The sequence below is a fragment of the Convolutriloba macropyga genome, chromosome 7 (genome assembly GCF_964194025.1).
Source record: "Convolutriloba macropyga chromosome 7, txConMacr16.3, whole genome shotgun sequence".
NCBI lineage: Eukaryota > Metazoa > Xenacoelomorpha > Acoela > Convolutidae > Convolutriloba > Convolutriloba macropyga.
The window spans coordinates 65,383,142-65,398,042 of record NC_134474.1 but is presented as its reverse complement, the minus strand read 5'-3'; the positions used below and the strand labels follow the sequence as shown (position 1 = coordinate 65,398,042).

At 35.9% G+C, this 14,901-nt stretch overlaps 1 protein-coding gene across 1 annotated transcript in view; it reads right to left on the bottom strand.

Annotated features, from left to right (window-relative positions):
• Positions 1-14,901, bottom strand: part of LOC142342459 (small ribosomal subunit protein bS21m-like) — a 215,764-nt gene that overhangs the window by 151,247 nt on the left and 49,616 nt on the right. The window lies entirely within an intron of this gene.

Below are 14,901 nucleotides of genomic sequence, written 5' to 3'. Positions count from 1 at the left end.
TTGATAAAGCAAAATTCTTTTCTAGCATATAGTTCCTACTTAGTGATAACCCTATTCGTACCATATCAAAAAATCTTGGTTTGATATCAAGTCCTCCAACTTGATATCTTATTAATGGCTGAAGGAAACTCACATCGCCCATATCCGGTACGTTTTGTCCACCAAAAGCAGTTGAAGTGCCAGCAAGTTGAGGCGAGTTGTTTTTGTCGTTTATTTCTTGAAGTACAGTAACTTGTCGGGCCATATTTGGTTGACACTTTGATAAAATAGAGATCAATACAACGATCTGAAAAAGTTGTCTCATTAAATATCAGATTAAGTATAGCACAAGCAGTACGTTATGTTTCGGGTAAAACTACACTAGTCTCTTATTTGAAATTCGTTCCTTCGTTCGGGTTCGTTTGTTCGGAAGGTTCGTTTCGTTCGATCGCCCCAATACACCCCCCCCCCCACGGTTCGTTTCGTTCGATCCCCCCCGTTCGTTTTTGGACTCGTCAGATTTGCAGAATCGGAGGTCGGAGCGACGCTCCGGAACTGGAAACAGCCAATTTTAAATTACAAAATTATATCTCCCTTCCTCTGGATTTATAACACAGTTAGTAGTCATAACTTAACTGGTTATGACAGGCGTGGTGACGTTTTTGGTGCTATATGCCTCTAGTTAACAAGTCTCCTAAATTTAGGATATACCTAACCCCCCCCCCCCCCACTCACACCGCTCCTAACATTACACCTTTGTTGACAGACAACAGAAACGGGTCTTCGTTCAAATAGACCCCCCCCCCCCCCCTATTCACTTCCCACATCCCATGCTTGTTGGAAACATTTTCACGTCCACTAAGTCGTATTAGATTTCATTACAAATTTTAACAGATTACCGGAAAATGAAGCACTGAAAGCGGTAATTATGATTGGAAAAAACCAGGTAATAACTGACAAGTGGTATAGCGTTACTGAGCGTTAGGTATAATCATGACTGAAACGATGAATTCCAATTGTATATTGTCGGCCCAGAACTATTTCTGTTTTGTTGAGAACAGACATTCAAGTAAACTTCCATTACAATCTGAAAAAAAAAACAAAAATCTGCAATTGTGGTCCGAATTTGTCAGGTTCCAGTCACTCGGCGTGTTTTTTTCTGGTTTCGGCGTGTTTTTTCTGGTTTTGGCGGGTTTTTTCTGGTTTTGGCGGGTTTTTTGCTAATCTTAATACGTTGCTTGCAACGTATTAAGATTATAAGGCATCATCATGCTCAAAAAGTGCATCGCCCAAAATTTCAAAATTTTTTTCGAAATTTTCATAATTTATCATGATTTTGCTATGAACATCATGAGGAATCAAAACCAAGAATGCTCAGTCTATTTTCATTAAAAAAAAGTATCTATGAGACTTACTCTGCACATCATGAGTAGCAAGATACTCTTAGGATGCACTGTTACAGTACTGGGCCGACGATATACAGATGGAATACAATGTTTCAGTACTGATTTACTATGGGACGAGGGTCCGGGTGGACAATTAAAGGAAAATTAATTATCTACGCCAACAGTATAATTAACATTAATTCAAAAAATTAATTAGAAAGATTACAACGAATACATTAGGTCTCAGGTACTAGAGACCGAAGCAGCACAGAATGGATTGTATAATGAGAATTTAATGACATCAACAGAACTCGAAGGGATGGAAATTATAACCATAGAAAACTAGATAAATTTATTGTCCTTTATTTTAACTGAGCAAAGCTAAACGTTGATAAACGAAGTTACATCTCCGGTGATCTGCGGAAGAAATCGGTCGTTGCTAAACCTAACACTTTTGTAATGATAAACCAACAAAAACAACAAAATATGCCCAAAGAAATACTTAGACAACAAAGAATATATTTTAAAAGAGAAAAAAAATTGCCTTTATATAAAATTGAAACACGTTCTAATGACAACTACGAACATTCATTAAAAGTTTAAGATATACTTTAGAAGTAGTTCATCAACGCCGATGCTATTTCGGTAAACCTATTGTACGATGCTAAACAAACATTTAAAAACAAAAATCCAAGAAGATGATCAGAAAGGCTGGCATTTTTTGGACTAAGATGACACCAGTTGAAATTTAATAACAATCTTTGCGAAGTTAAGTATTATGTTAATTCCATTATAAAAATCACATGCTGAAAGTTGTCGATTATATCAGAAACACAGATATACGAAAAATTTCTTCAAAAATTTGCGCGTCCATTTGGACTTGAGAATTACTCAAAATTGAAGAACACAAACACCAAATTATATAACACTAGATTTTAGCGGGGAATAAAAAAAGCAAACGTATTATGAGGAAGAATCCAGGGCTTTTGAAATCTAAAGTTAACTTTGAATCCCGGGTCGAGGAAAAATCGGAAAAATATGTAAGATAAGCGGCGAAAAGTTAGTTTTTTTCCCCGCAAAATTCGTACATAATTTTGCGCTGAAATGCGGTGAATGCGGTGAAATTATGTAAGTTCACCGCTAGAGTAAGCGATGAACTTACAAAAAGTCACCACATTTCAACGCTTACTACAAATTACCGTCCTTGCACGGATTCGATCTTCTCACCTCCTCCATCTCAGCAACTTCTTCTTCCACTGCGGCACTTCTCACTAATATCTAGCAAATTTGTTTTGATTTTAAATCAAATTCACTCTCCTTTATGTAAAACATACGCGTTGAACTTTTGTAAGATAAGCCGTGAAATTACAAATTTTAGCGGTGGAATGTGAAGAATAAGGAGAATTTATGTAGGTTTCAAAATTTCATAAATTCACCGCTTAAAACAGTTTGAAAAGGATGTATGATTATTTGTGGGTAAATTTTCCGGACGTCTTTTAAATTTATGTTAACTTCGTTGAACAAAAGATAATTCGAAACGTTTTCTAAGCGGTGAATTTATGTTATTTCACCAATAAGTTAAGCGGTGAAATTATGCAATTTCATCGCATTCACCGCTTATCTTACATAATTTGGACAATTTTTTTCAGCGGGGTGAATTTACGTAATTTCAACGCTAAAATCAGCGATGAAATTATGTAATTTCACCGCTACCGGGCAATAAAGGTTTTTTTACCTCATTCACCGCCTGATTTATGTAATTTGACAGCATTCAGCGCTTATCTTACAAAATTTTCCGCATTCACTTCTTATCTTACATAATTTTGCATTGAAGTGCGGTGACACCTCGACCGGGGATATAATGAGAAACGAGTAGAATCTATTGGTGTTACATGATGTACTTAAACGAGTTACCGAAAATTTAAGAAGCAGATTGCACCAACCAACTCCTCTGACCTGTGGCACAAAAAGCAATCAGTAAAAAGAAGAAACTGTCTAGCAACATATAAAACACATCAGTTTTTCTTAATAAATAACAAACGTTTCATTACCAATAATGCTGCCAGCCAGTCTTGGGAGCCATATTGATGTTTGTAGTTTTCTTTTAATGATTAGAGCTATCTTTGCATTGTGTGTTTCATATCTCTTTTTTTCCAGATTTTTTTGTCTAAAATATCTTCTCTTTAACGTCTCTGTTACTTCTGTGTCTACTGCTGTACTTCTGTTATAACAAACCTTGAAAAACTAAGTATATTCTACAGGAAAAATCCCAAAACTGAAAATTGGTGGTTATGTTGCGAATGCAGATCAACAACTTTTTTTTCAAAAAACTGTTCGTCTAATTGGACTATATAGTTGTTCAAAAAAAGGGAAATATTCAGAAACACAACCAACCCGTATGAAATAGAAAATATTTTTGGAAAAAGTAGAAGGTAATTGTTGTGCAGTATAATTACGGAAATCTAAATTCAACGATGATATATTAGGAAAAACATAGAATCACTTTGAAGCTATCTTTGTATTCAATATTTGTATCAATAGACTTCCCACAAATGAACGGATAGTTAATCGCTAATATCGACCGCATACTTTAAAGCGTTACTTACGACCAGTCATAGCACCCGCCAAACAAACTAACGCGCACTTAGGCTAACAATATCTTAGCAATTGAGCTTTTACTTTTCTAATTAAAACTCAAGCCTCAGTTTAGGCCTGGATTATCCAGCACCAATTCTAAAATAGAAATAGAACTAAATATTAGTAAGCGGCGCTAATACTGTTCAGTTTCCTTGATATTTGACTCATGTTTCAACTCAGGGAAACTAATAAAAGCAAAGCAGGTGCATCTGAAGAAAAGCAATAACCCCCCTTCCCCCTATACTTCAAAGTTATATAAGCAAAGATGGAAGAATTAAGGCACCTCCGCAAGCATGAACCAGGCTAAAAGGCACCCGCTTTTTAAATATTTTTTGGAGTAACAAAAATAAAAATTTTTTACAGAAAAGCAGATTGAAGTCTCTCAAATTAGCGGCCAGTAGGAAAATTGGGGAACTGTTTTACTATGAGCGTAAACATGGTTTTCCTCGCCTATCGGCCCAAACAGAGCTGAGAAATGTTTTTAAAGTTTTTCTCAACGAAGTGGGAAAAGGATTTTTTTGTAATAGTTTCGCATTGCAGACCACAGTCTTCTTCTTTTCTTCCAGATACTTTTTTTAAGACACAACACTCTAGTTTAAACTAGAAAAAAAACTTTTTCAAATTTAGAATAATAACAATTTTTTGCGTTCTGTTCAAGATCAGTCTTGCAGTCATAGAAGACTACAATTTCAACTCCGAACTGCAGTAATAGAAACCCCAGCTCATCTCGATTCAACTAGCAATTAGTAGGTTGTTTTTAAATTAGGTGTGTGTTTTCAAATTTATTTTTTTATAAGTTAACAATGTCAGCCCACCCCCCGTCTTTAAGCTGAGACTTATAGCTCAAACAGATCTTAGTCAAACATTTTGCCTTCGATTTGTTATATGTTTTGTCAAATTATATTGATTACATAAAGAGATCCCGTTTTGTGGGATTTTTAGTGGCCTGTTCTAAATTGATAACTGGTGCGCCCAGAAGTCGGAATCACGCCTGAATTGTTTTTCTGTCTGAGCGGAATAACTTAATAAAACAACTGTTCGCAAGGCAGTGAATGCACACTACAAAAGAGACAAATAGCGTAAATTATGTCAGCTTTCGAGCCAAAAAACAGTGTGTTTACACTAAAACAGAGAGAAGCAGTTGATTCAGTACTCCTGCAAAATTTTTCTGACCAGGGTGGGGTAACCTATGTCAAATTTTTAATTTATTTATATGCAAATTGAATTATTGGAATACCTTCTAGCCATGATTAAACCAAATTTCATCCCCCCAAAAGCATTTTATTTTTTTTACCCAATTTTTGACAAACTTATGTTAAAATTTTAGCGTTTACACTTTAAATAGCCAAAATTTTCACAGGTTCAATTCCCCAAAACGTATTTAGACTGAAACTAAACTAATTGCTACTAAATTTACGGATTAAAATTAGTATTTTTTTGCTCTATCTAACAAACTTTTAACCAAAATTCATCTCCCAAAACAAAACTAAAATAAATGTTACCCACTTTTCAACAAATTTTTTGTTAAATTTCAACAATTTCAATCTAAATAACCATAATTCAACCAAATTTCATCCCCCCAAAACCTATTTAGCCTAATAATGACACTCTTTTTACTAAATTCTTATACAGAATTTAACATTATAGAATTATTTAAATCTAACTTTTGCCAAATCTCTCCCTGCAAAGTGTTTCAAGCCTAATACATAACTACTTCTCACCATTATTTCCCCAAAATCTATGTAACCGTACACTATTCAACTGAACATTAACCAGAATTCGACCCCAAGAGCAGAGCGTTCGCTAATTCTTGAAATTCAGTAGTTCTCAATATTCTCAGTTTTACAGTCAGAATAATCCTATTTGGATTCGAAAAGGAATTCCACGTCATCACAATTGCAATTGTAGCACTGTTACAGAACAAAACTAAAAGCGGTAATCCGACGATTAAGTAATACAGTGGATTCGCGCCTCAAATCTAATTCCCTTAATCTACAACACATTCGTGGCTAAATTACATACCTCCAAAGCAAGAGGTATCACATGGTGCAGTCAGCAGTCAAAGAACGTGCCCTTCTTGGAATTAAACCCTTTTGGGAGAAACCAACATTAGAACCACCCTTGAGATGGGAACGTTGGCAGATAAAGTTGAAACTGTCCATCCGGGCAAAGAAGGGTATTTCAATAGATACTCTTCGTGAAGATCCACCGGACAAAGTCACTTTTCTTCCTGAACCCATATACGAAGATAATGTAGAAAATGGTACAGCTCAGAGTGAAAGAAAACGAAAAACTCGAAACGAACAACTCAAGAATGCATGGCTGAATAGATGTCAGAAAATAGAACTCGTAGGGATATTGTGTGGCGACAAACCTTGGAAGTTTTGCGACAACAAAGCTGTTTCCCTGACTTATCTTAGTCTCGGGATGGAAGGACGTCGAACGTTTGGTTCCCAAGAACCATATATTCAAATTGATCGGGTAATCACGAAGAATCCTTGAGAGAGTCAAGATCAGGTATTTACAAAGGAGCAAAATATAAATTTCGACCGTTATACCTTCATAAAATGACATTTTAAATAATTAAGTACAAATTAACTGAACGCGGTACAACTAAGTCTGACGTTGCTTCTGGGATCTCTTTCGCAAATAGCAACATTTCGACAGCTATGTCCTCCTGGAGGCCCAAAAAGCCTCAAGCGGGGAGAAATCGCTCTCGTCAATCATCTGTTACACTTAACACTCTCCAATGCTTCGTCAGTTGCTGCGTCATTGGTCACCTCATCCACCGCCTCTCCTTCAATGTACAAATCGAAACGAACCCGAAATGCTCCGGATTATTTCGGCTTCGAGAGTTCTGTATGCTCTGTAAGCAACAACGATTCTGTTCCTGTGCCAAAACGGCTCAAACCCACAAATCCCGTAATCGAAAGAAATCCATGAAGAAGCGCTTCAACCACCTGTACTCAATACATCTTTGAATTCTCAGTAGTCAGTCCTCCAGCACCTCCACCGATTGGCACTCGGTCCTCGGAGGAATATAAGTATGATGACTATGCAAGAGAGATTAGTATGAGCGTCTTTGACGCCCAAAATCAAATGTGAAATTTGCAAAAAAAACTATGTCATTTAAAACTGAATAATTTCATGCCATTGTTTTTTTAGTTTACAAAGTTCATACAATGTCATCTTGTTAACTGTAATCTATTTAAATTGTTCAATAATGGAATTGTGCTACAATTGCGCAATAATTTCTGTTTCATGTGGGTATTTATTTGTAAACTGAACTGGTTTATAGTTGTTAAATTAAAGTTGGATATTTAGTACGGCGCACTCCATTTGGTGAAATTTAGTGGATCGCTTCTCAATTATGCAAAAAAAATATATTTCATGCTTAAAGCTAAATGTAAACGCAAAAGATTTTCACTACCTTTATTTTAACTCGCATAGTCTTCTCGCCACCTGTGCACTCAAACTGTTGGATTGTTATTGCTCAAGTTTTTTATAAACTACTATCTGTAATAACCAGTACATATGTTTCTACTATTATAAATTTTAGACTTGTGCAGTTTAAAATTTGTCGAAGACGTGGATATGTGGTACGGTTGTACCATATCCAGTTAATTTGTACTTAAAAATTTAAGATTGTCTTTGTCTTAGAAAAAGCCATTTCTAACCATATTTCACATCAGTATATTTTACCGCCCTCTAAAAAGTCATGTTTTCAGTTTTGATCATACTTCCATTTTTGTTTCTATTCATTTGCTAACCTTAATTCTTGAAATTCTTAATCTTCTTTTCTCAATCTTCTCAGTTTTACAGTCAGAATATCCTATTTGATTCGCGAAGGAATTCCACGTCATCACAATAGAGCTGCATTTGTAGCACTATTACAGAATAAAACTAAAAGCCGTAATCCGACGATTAAGTAATACATTGGATTCGCGCCTCGAATCCAATTCCTTTAATCTACAACCGTGGCTTTAATCTACATTCGTGGCTAGATTACATACCTCCACAGCAAAAGGTATCACAACGTCATTCAGAGCTCAAGAAAATTCTCTTTTGATGAGTAAAATAAACAAGTAATCTGTAATTTTTGGCTGCTGTAAATGAGTCATGATTGTGTTACTGTTTTCCCCCATTTCGTTGATGTTACCACGTGACTATAATTGTAACTGCAAACAGATTATAACTAAGACTATAACTTTGAATGAACAGTTAAACAGGTGTTATATCAACAAGAAGTGGAAAAATAGAACAAGTAACTCCAAAGTTTTTGGTTTTCAGTTGTTTTAGCAGATACAAGTTTCCTCCTGAGAAAGCAAAGAAAACGTAGCTCAAAAATCGCCGGCCTTGTTTTCTTTTTGTGAAAATATCTTCGTCGATTGGTAGTACTGGAGCGCTCTTCACGACAGAACGCATGCAGACTCCATCTTATATAAGTGTTCGTTGATTTAATTGCTCAATCAGCGCTCTCATTGGTTTCTGTATCTCCAACGAGTCTGTAATATCTTCGTTAGTCACCGTTCTAGACTATCCAAACCGGGACACTTTTGTTCAGATTTCTGTGGGACTCGCGTTTCCAATTCCGCCGATTGTTCAAAGCTGACTCATTTTCTAAAATCTGTCCTACGTCCGAGTTGAGTGTGTTGACAGAATTGTCGATGATTGATAAACTCTTCTGCGCATAGTAAAATAAGGAAGACAAACATTCCTGTGTCAAGCAAGATGTGGTTGGAAATACTAGCTTTCAATTTAGGTTATTTACATCAACCTAGATTAGTGCCATCGATCTTGCTTTCACTTTTTGCTCATTAAAAACATTGTGATTAAGAGAACAACTTCTGTAATTGATCGGTTCCCTAACAATGCGAATATTGCTTTCTTGAAATTTCTGACCACTTGATACCACACTCTTCAAAAATGAGGTGCTTTTGGCTGATTGAACTTCTATACCATCTCTTTATGAAAATGCCTTGCTGATCTCGTCCTCAATCCTTTCCTTTTTCCATGCTATTTGAGCTCTTGGTGTGCGCCAACAAAGCTTGTCCCGCTGTTACTGAAGCTCTTACTTTGCCCAGCGTCTGCAAAGGCTGTTCAAGAAAGGAAGATTCTAGTAGGTAACTCTGCCATCACTGGAGCGATTGTTTTTACTCTGCGGATTTGGAATGTTATTTATTTGCTTTATTTGACGGCTAGACAAATCTTACACCAATAGTTCAGAATTGTTGCTGAGCAATGTCTTTGACATGTTCAGTCCAATCATAATAACTGTTTTTTTGTTGTTTTCTTCCGCTTGATTTACAGAAATTGATACCCGTCTGTCCTCTTCGTCGTATTAAAGACTCAATTGACTTGCTCAATTCATTCACGTTCTTCTTGCTCCAACCATGCCGACCTAGTAAGCCAACTACTTCTCTTCAGTTCTTCAAATTTGATTGGTTTGGTGCTAATTTCTGCTGAGATGTGAGCACTTCTTATGTCAATGCCGCTCGATTGATCACAGGCACTTGCTGTTTGGGGTGAAAGCTAAATATCCTTGTGGTACGGCAATGTATCCCAACAGAAAATGCAACTGTGTATCTACATGTTTTGTTCCTTCAAGAGCTAAACATTCAATCTCACTGGCATGACCACTGCTTGCATTTCCAAGAGCAGTATTGATAGATATATCATCAGTGCCACTCTCAATGTCAAATGCTAAGTCGAGTGAGTTTTTTTCTGGCTTACAACGTATGCAACTGAACAAATTGTGTTTTTGGATTCGTCAGCAAGCAAAAGAAGCTGAGCTTTCTCCTTAACTTTGTTGGTTTTTTTAGATGCTAGTTTCAACTATAAAAGGAAGTTGTTCTTGCCGCTCTAGAACTTCTTCAATTGAATCAAGCTTCATTCTGATGTCCCAATACTGTCAATTTTCAATCGAGATGTTCTTCTGAGGTCTTTTCATTGAACACTTCTCAATATAAAAAATAATCCAATCAGGTCAAATATTGAAGATGTCAGAAGCAAGATCTTCTTTTGTCTTGTGGAATCCTCACATTTTTTTGTTTGGCCTCTCCAAACCTGATGACTATAGTCAGTGACACTCCACTTGAGCCCAAATACAGATGATCCCTCGGTATTTGGCTTAACGTAACTTCACTTGCTTTTGAAGATTAGTTTTAGGGCCTCCGGTATTGCTATAATTGCATCTGTTTTGTTGCTCATCTCTTCAGCTGAAATTCATGTGTGTTCTTCATGCTTAAACTCATGATTTGGGAGAAGATGTTGTAACTCACTGAAAACCTCGATCGTTTTCTCCGGAATGTTTTCGGATTTGATCAGATCAGTGTCTACACTAATTTGATCAAATCATCCATGTAGACATTGTTTTGAATTGTTTTGCTGCAATAGGAAGTTCACCTTTATGGTCAGTGCCGACTCATTTCAATGCAAAATATGCGCACCTTGTTGAAAAGTTTGCTCCAAAAACGTGGCTTTGGTAATTGTATCTTCACAGCGGTTTAATGTTTCTTGGTCTCCATAGAAATCTCAGGGAGCTCCTATCTTTTTCATGAACTTGCAACTGCAGGAACCCCGATTGCATATTGGCTGTCAGAGCCGTTGGATCTTCATACAGTCTGAATTTCTCTCCGATCGTCAACTGGTGTGAATCATCAGGTCCTACTTTTAGCCTGTCCTCCACACATTTCTTTCACTTTCAATTCAGCGTTGCCAAAAGGCGGATCGTGTCGGGTTTGCTTGGATTCACCACGAAATCCCAAAAATTGCCTTTGAAAATTAAGTCATTCAGATTTATCACCATGGTATCAATGTAACATTGTAACATTGGATCAGTTAAAATAGAGCTGACCCAAGGATGAGCTGCAGTTTTTAGTTAAGTTAGGCTCTAGTTTACTCACAAGCATTCCCACTTTATGCCTCTTGCCTGTTGTGAATTTTTGCAGCTTTTGTGCTTGCAGTCCCTTCTTTGAACTGGCCATGATGGCTATGGATGACTTTTTCTGCTTCCAGATGGATTTAAACCTCTTCTTAACGTCTTGTGTGGGGGAGAAATGACAAACAATTTGTATTTTTTTGTCCTACATGGGTAAACTAACTACCCATCTTATTTTTGTTAAAATAGCGATTGTTTTTTTTGTTCCTATCATTTAGTCCAACGCTTTTTGTTCTTCACTGGCATCAAGACCCAAAATGATGCCAAATTGAAATTTTAGTTTGATAACAGACTGACGTGGTCGAAAACTTGCTTCAGATTTTCGTGTTCAAAAACTGCACTTCGCTTTAGAAAATTACTGCAAAAATTTCTCTCCACAACAAACCAGGCAGCTCTCAATAATTTTCCAGAACGCCCCCATTCCGGGGTTTGAAACTTCCGCTTTGCCTCCTAGCAGGGTCTTCAATTGACTTAAGTTTTCCATGCGCTCATCCACTGTTGCGATGAACATGCTAGATACCTCAACCTACTACAGCAGGTTGTCATCAAAATTGTTTAATTTCGTTTTTGGCTAAGATGGTGCTGATTAAAGGTTGGTTTATTGTTCATCCACATAACGACTTTCAGCAAAATGTCTCTGGCTTCAAATCCTGATGAACGACAGCGAGGGTTCAGATGGATGCCTATCTTCATTCCATTCAGGGCTGACGTCAAATCAAGTTTTGGTTGAACTGGTGTTTTGTAGTTCATCGTATTGGCTTAGTCTTAGATATCTTTCCTTTCTAAGGCTCAATTGAAGGATGACTTGTAACGAGTTCTTGCTGTCTGAGAACGTAGGTCGCTCTTCTCCAATGCTGTCAGTTGCAATTTGCGGTCCAGCTTTAGCTATTTTTCCAGAAAGTGATGCTCATGATCTCTTTCCAAAAAATGACGCGTTTGTTACCTTTTGATTCGCAAGTCTGTTTCGAATTCAAATAAAAACTACTAATTTTTTCCTAACGCGTCATCGAAGCTTTGCTAGTCCGTGGCACTTCTAAACATGAAATTTCCAGCATCTTCTACGATCTTTTCTTAATCTACATTGTTGCACAACTTCGGAATTCAAAAAAAGTAGTTTCAGTTTCTTTTGGTACCGCTTTTTTACAAAAAACTTTTAATAACAGGGCCCAAAAAAATTAATGTCTAGAACAAACTAAAAATACAGTTGCATCATTTTGTTTTTTGGGGGCTTAGCTTACTAATTCAACAACCAAATTGTATAGCGCTGCAAGGCCACTTCAAGCAGCAAAGCTAGAATAGCATGACAAGCGAAGTTTAATGCTACATTCTCTCGAAGCCATACGGATTTGTTCACTTTGTTAATATTTTTTGTTTAGTAACTATTATTAGTAAGCAATCGCCGTACATGAAGTTAAACTGATTCTCAAACTCGAACTAATCTATTATTGCCACATATTCACGTGTTCACAATCGCACGAATTGAGCTCAAATGGTGTAAGAGATACCCAACATGGTATGCCAGATTCAAAGAATTTTACAATTTTCATAACAATTCAGAGAGTGCGCGGCACCATATAAGGTATTCCGATCCGCAAACTCAGTTTATACAGAAAATATTAAGATATAGTGATCTAAAAACAATAAGAGATTCAATTTTGCTATGTACGGCAGTATAAATAGAGCCTGAAAAACTACCAAAAATCAGTTGAACTTCGTTACTTTTGTCTTAATAAACTAACATACAGCGCGTTTTGGAGCACTTTTCTTGAAGGGTATATTACTTGTTATCGTGTCTTGTTTTATACATCATATTAGTGATTGTACAGTTTTAAATTAACTTTGACTTGCTGAAAAGAATTAACTTTGATATTCTCAACACTTTCTATCTGATAAACAAAAATCCCAAGTAAGAGAAACTTTGTGCAAAGCACATTGTCAGTTGCTCTTAAAGGCTTTAACGAAGCCTACTCTGGTTCAAAATTGGTGTTACTAAAACCAATAGAGAGACTTGCTAGCATTAAATTTTGAAAGTTTATTATTGTTAATCGGTTACAATTACTGTAATTCTGACTGTTTTTTTTTTCAATCCTTGAGATAGAAAGTTCAAACTTTGCAAATTATAGCCAAGTTAAAATGCTACAATTTGTGGGAATTACAATTTCGCATTTCATTTTGTTATTAGAGTTATTAACCAAAAACTCAACAAAATTTTATTGTTTCAATTTGAAATAATTTGTTGTTCTGAGAGAAACAGGTTTGTTATACAGCAAAGTTGTGCAATTAGTTATTGAGGCTAGTTGAGTACCAAATAATGCAACGGTAATCTAGAGTATAGCGGACAATACAGTTCACAGAAGTTAACTGCAAAAAAACAATATCCGGACAGATTTGAATCGGCTGAAACGAACTGGGCGTTGTAAAGTTTTCCTTAATTTTGATAGGAGAGCAGCTGTAACATGTTCCATTGTGAACTTTAGGTACTTATATAGATAGTTAAATTCTTTTTAAAAGTATGCTGGTTTTCAGCAACAGTGCAAATTTTATTGTCTACATATCTTTCAAACAATTTCCTTTATTTTTGACTATCGTTAACTATCTTTATAAATTCCGCGCTTTTAGAGCAAAATTATATTTGTTTCACCAAATCCATAGACAAATTTTGTAAATTGGTTTTACTTTAAATCTTTTGTTCAATGAAACGCGCGAAAGTTGATTCTATATCCAGCACAATGCATCAACATGCGAAAGGGGTAAAACTGGGGACATTTTTTGGCCAAAAAACTCGCAATTTGGCAACGCTATTTTGTTTAAGTATTTGAATCGGATCCGAACTTTTATCAGCTCTATTAAATACAGAGCAAGAGAACACAGCGGATGCTAACAACAAGTTTCAGAGGGTTATAATAGATGTTATTTAGAAAACCAATAAAGCGGCGAAATTGTAAGACAAAAAAAATATTTGCTGAGCGAAAATCAGCTTACGTTATCAGCGTTAAGTTTGAGTTCAATTAAACTGGTGTAACTAGCAGCTCAAAATAAGTGTGAGGTGATATTTGCGAGACTGAACAATTGTATCAAAATGCAATCTTGAACAAAACACTATATAATGTTGGTTTGATGTAGTTTCAGACACAGTTATGAGGGCAGCTTAGCAATACAAAACAAAACAGACTCCTTAAAAATTTCTGAAACTTTTTCTGCAAAAACAAATCGCTTTCGTTTTTAAGCTTATGCGCAATCTGAAAAATTGTGGCCTATTGATTATTTTTTAAAAAAATAATAATAAATATTGTTCATTAGAATGTAATTTTTTGGATATATTTTTTGAGCCCCCCGTTTAGTGGGGGTATATATTAATTGCGCCTCCCAAGACGCCCGGGCAAAATTTTTAGATAATGATTTACTGTGTAATAACAAGTGCTCTATAATTGGGGGCACATGATGTACGCGGGGAACGGACAGACAAAAAATCAAAAAATTCTCTCTAGAAAACTTATTCGAAAAACTTGCGCGTAAATATGCCTCACCTCAGTCCCTCATCTAATATTCTAGTCCAAAACGATTGTTTTTGTTACTTTAGAAAAAATGAACAGGTAAGTTCACACGTGCAAGATATTGACTGAAAGGTACCACACCTTAGTGATAGAGAATAGAGCTCAAGGATAAAATTATTCAAGGAAATTCATTAACAGTTGTGCACCAAAGGTATCTCGGAAACAGTTCAAATGAATTCAGCGTCTCAATTAATTTGAAAAAAGTTGAGACCTCTTTTGATTTTAAACATTTACTCATAGATTATTTAAAAAAATTTTTACTTGAAACTACTCAAGCAAGGGACCGAAGCTTTTAAAAAGCCCAACTATTTATAATAAAAAAAAAACAGAGTTCCACTGAGTTGTTCTAACAAATCAAGTTTTTCTGCAAAAAAAAATCGCTTTCGTTTTTAAGCTTTTTCTGCAA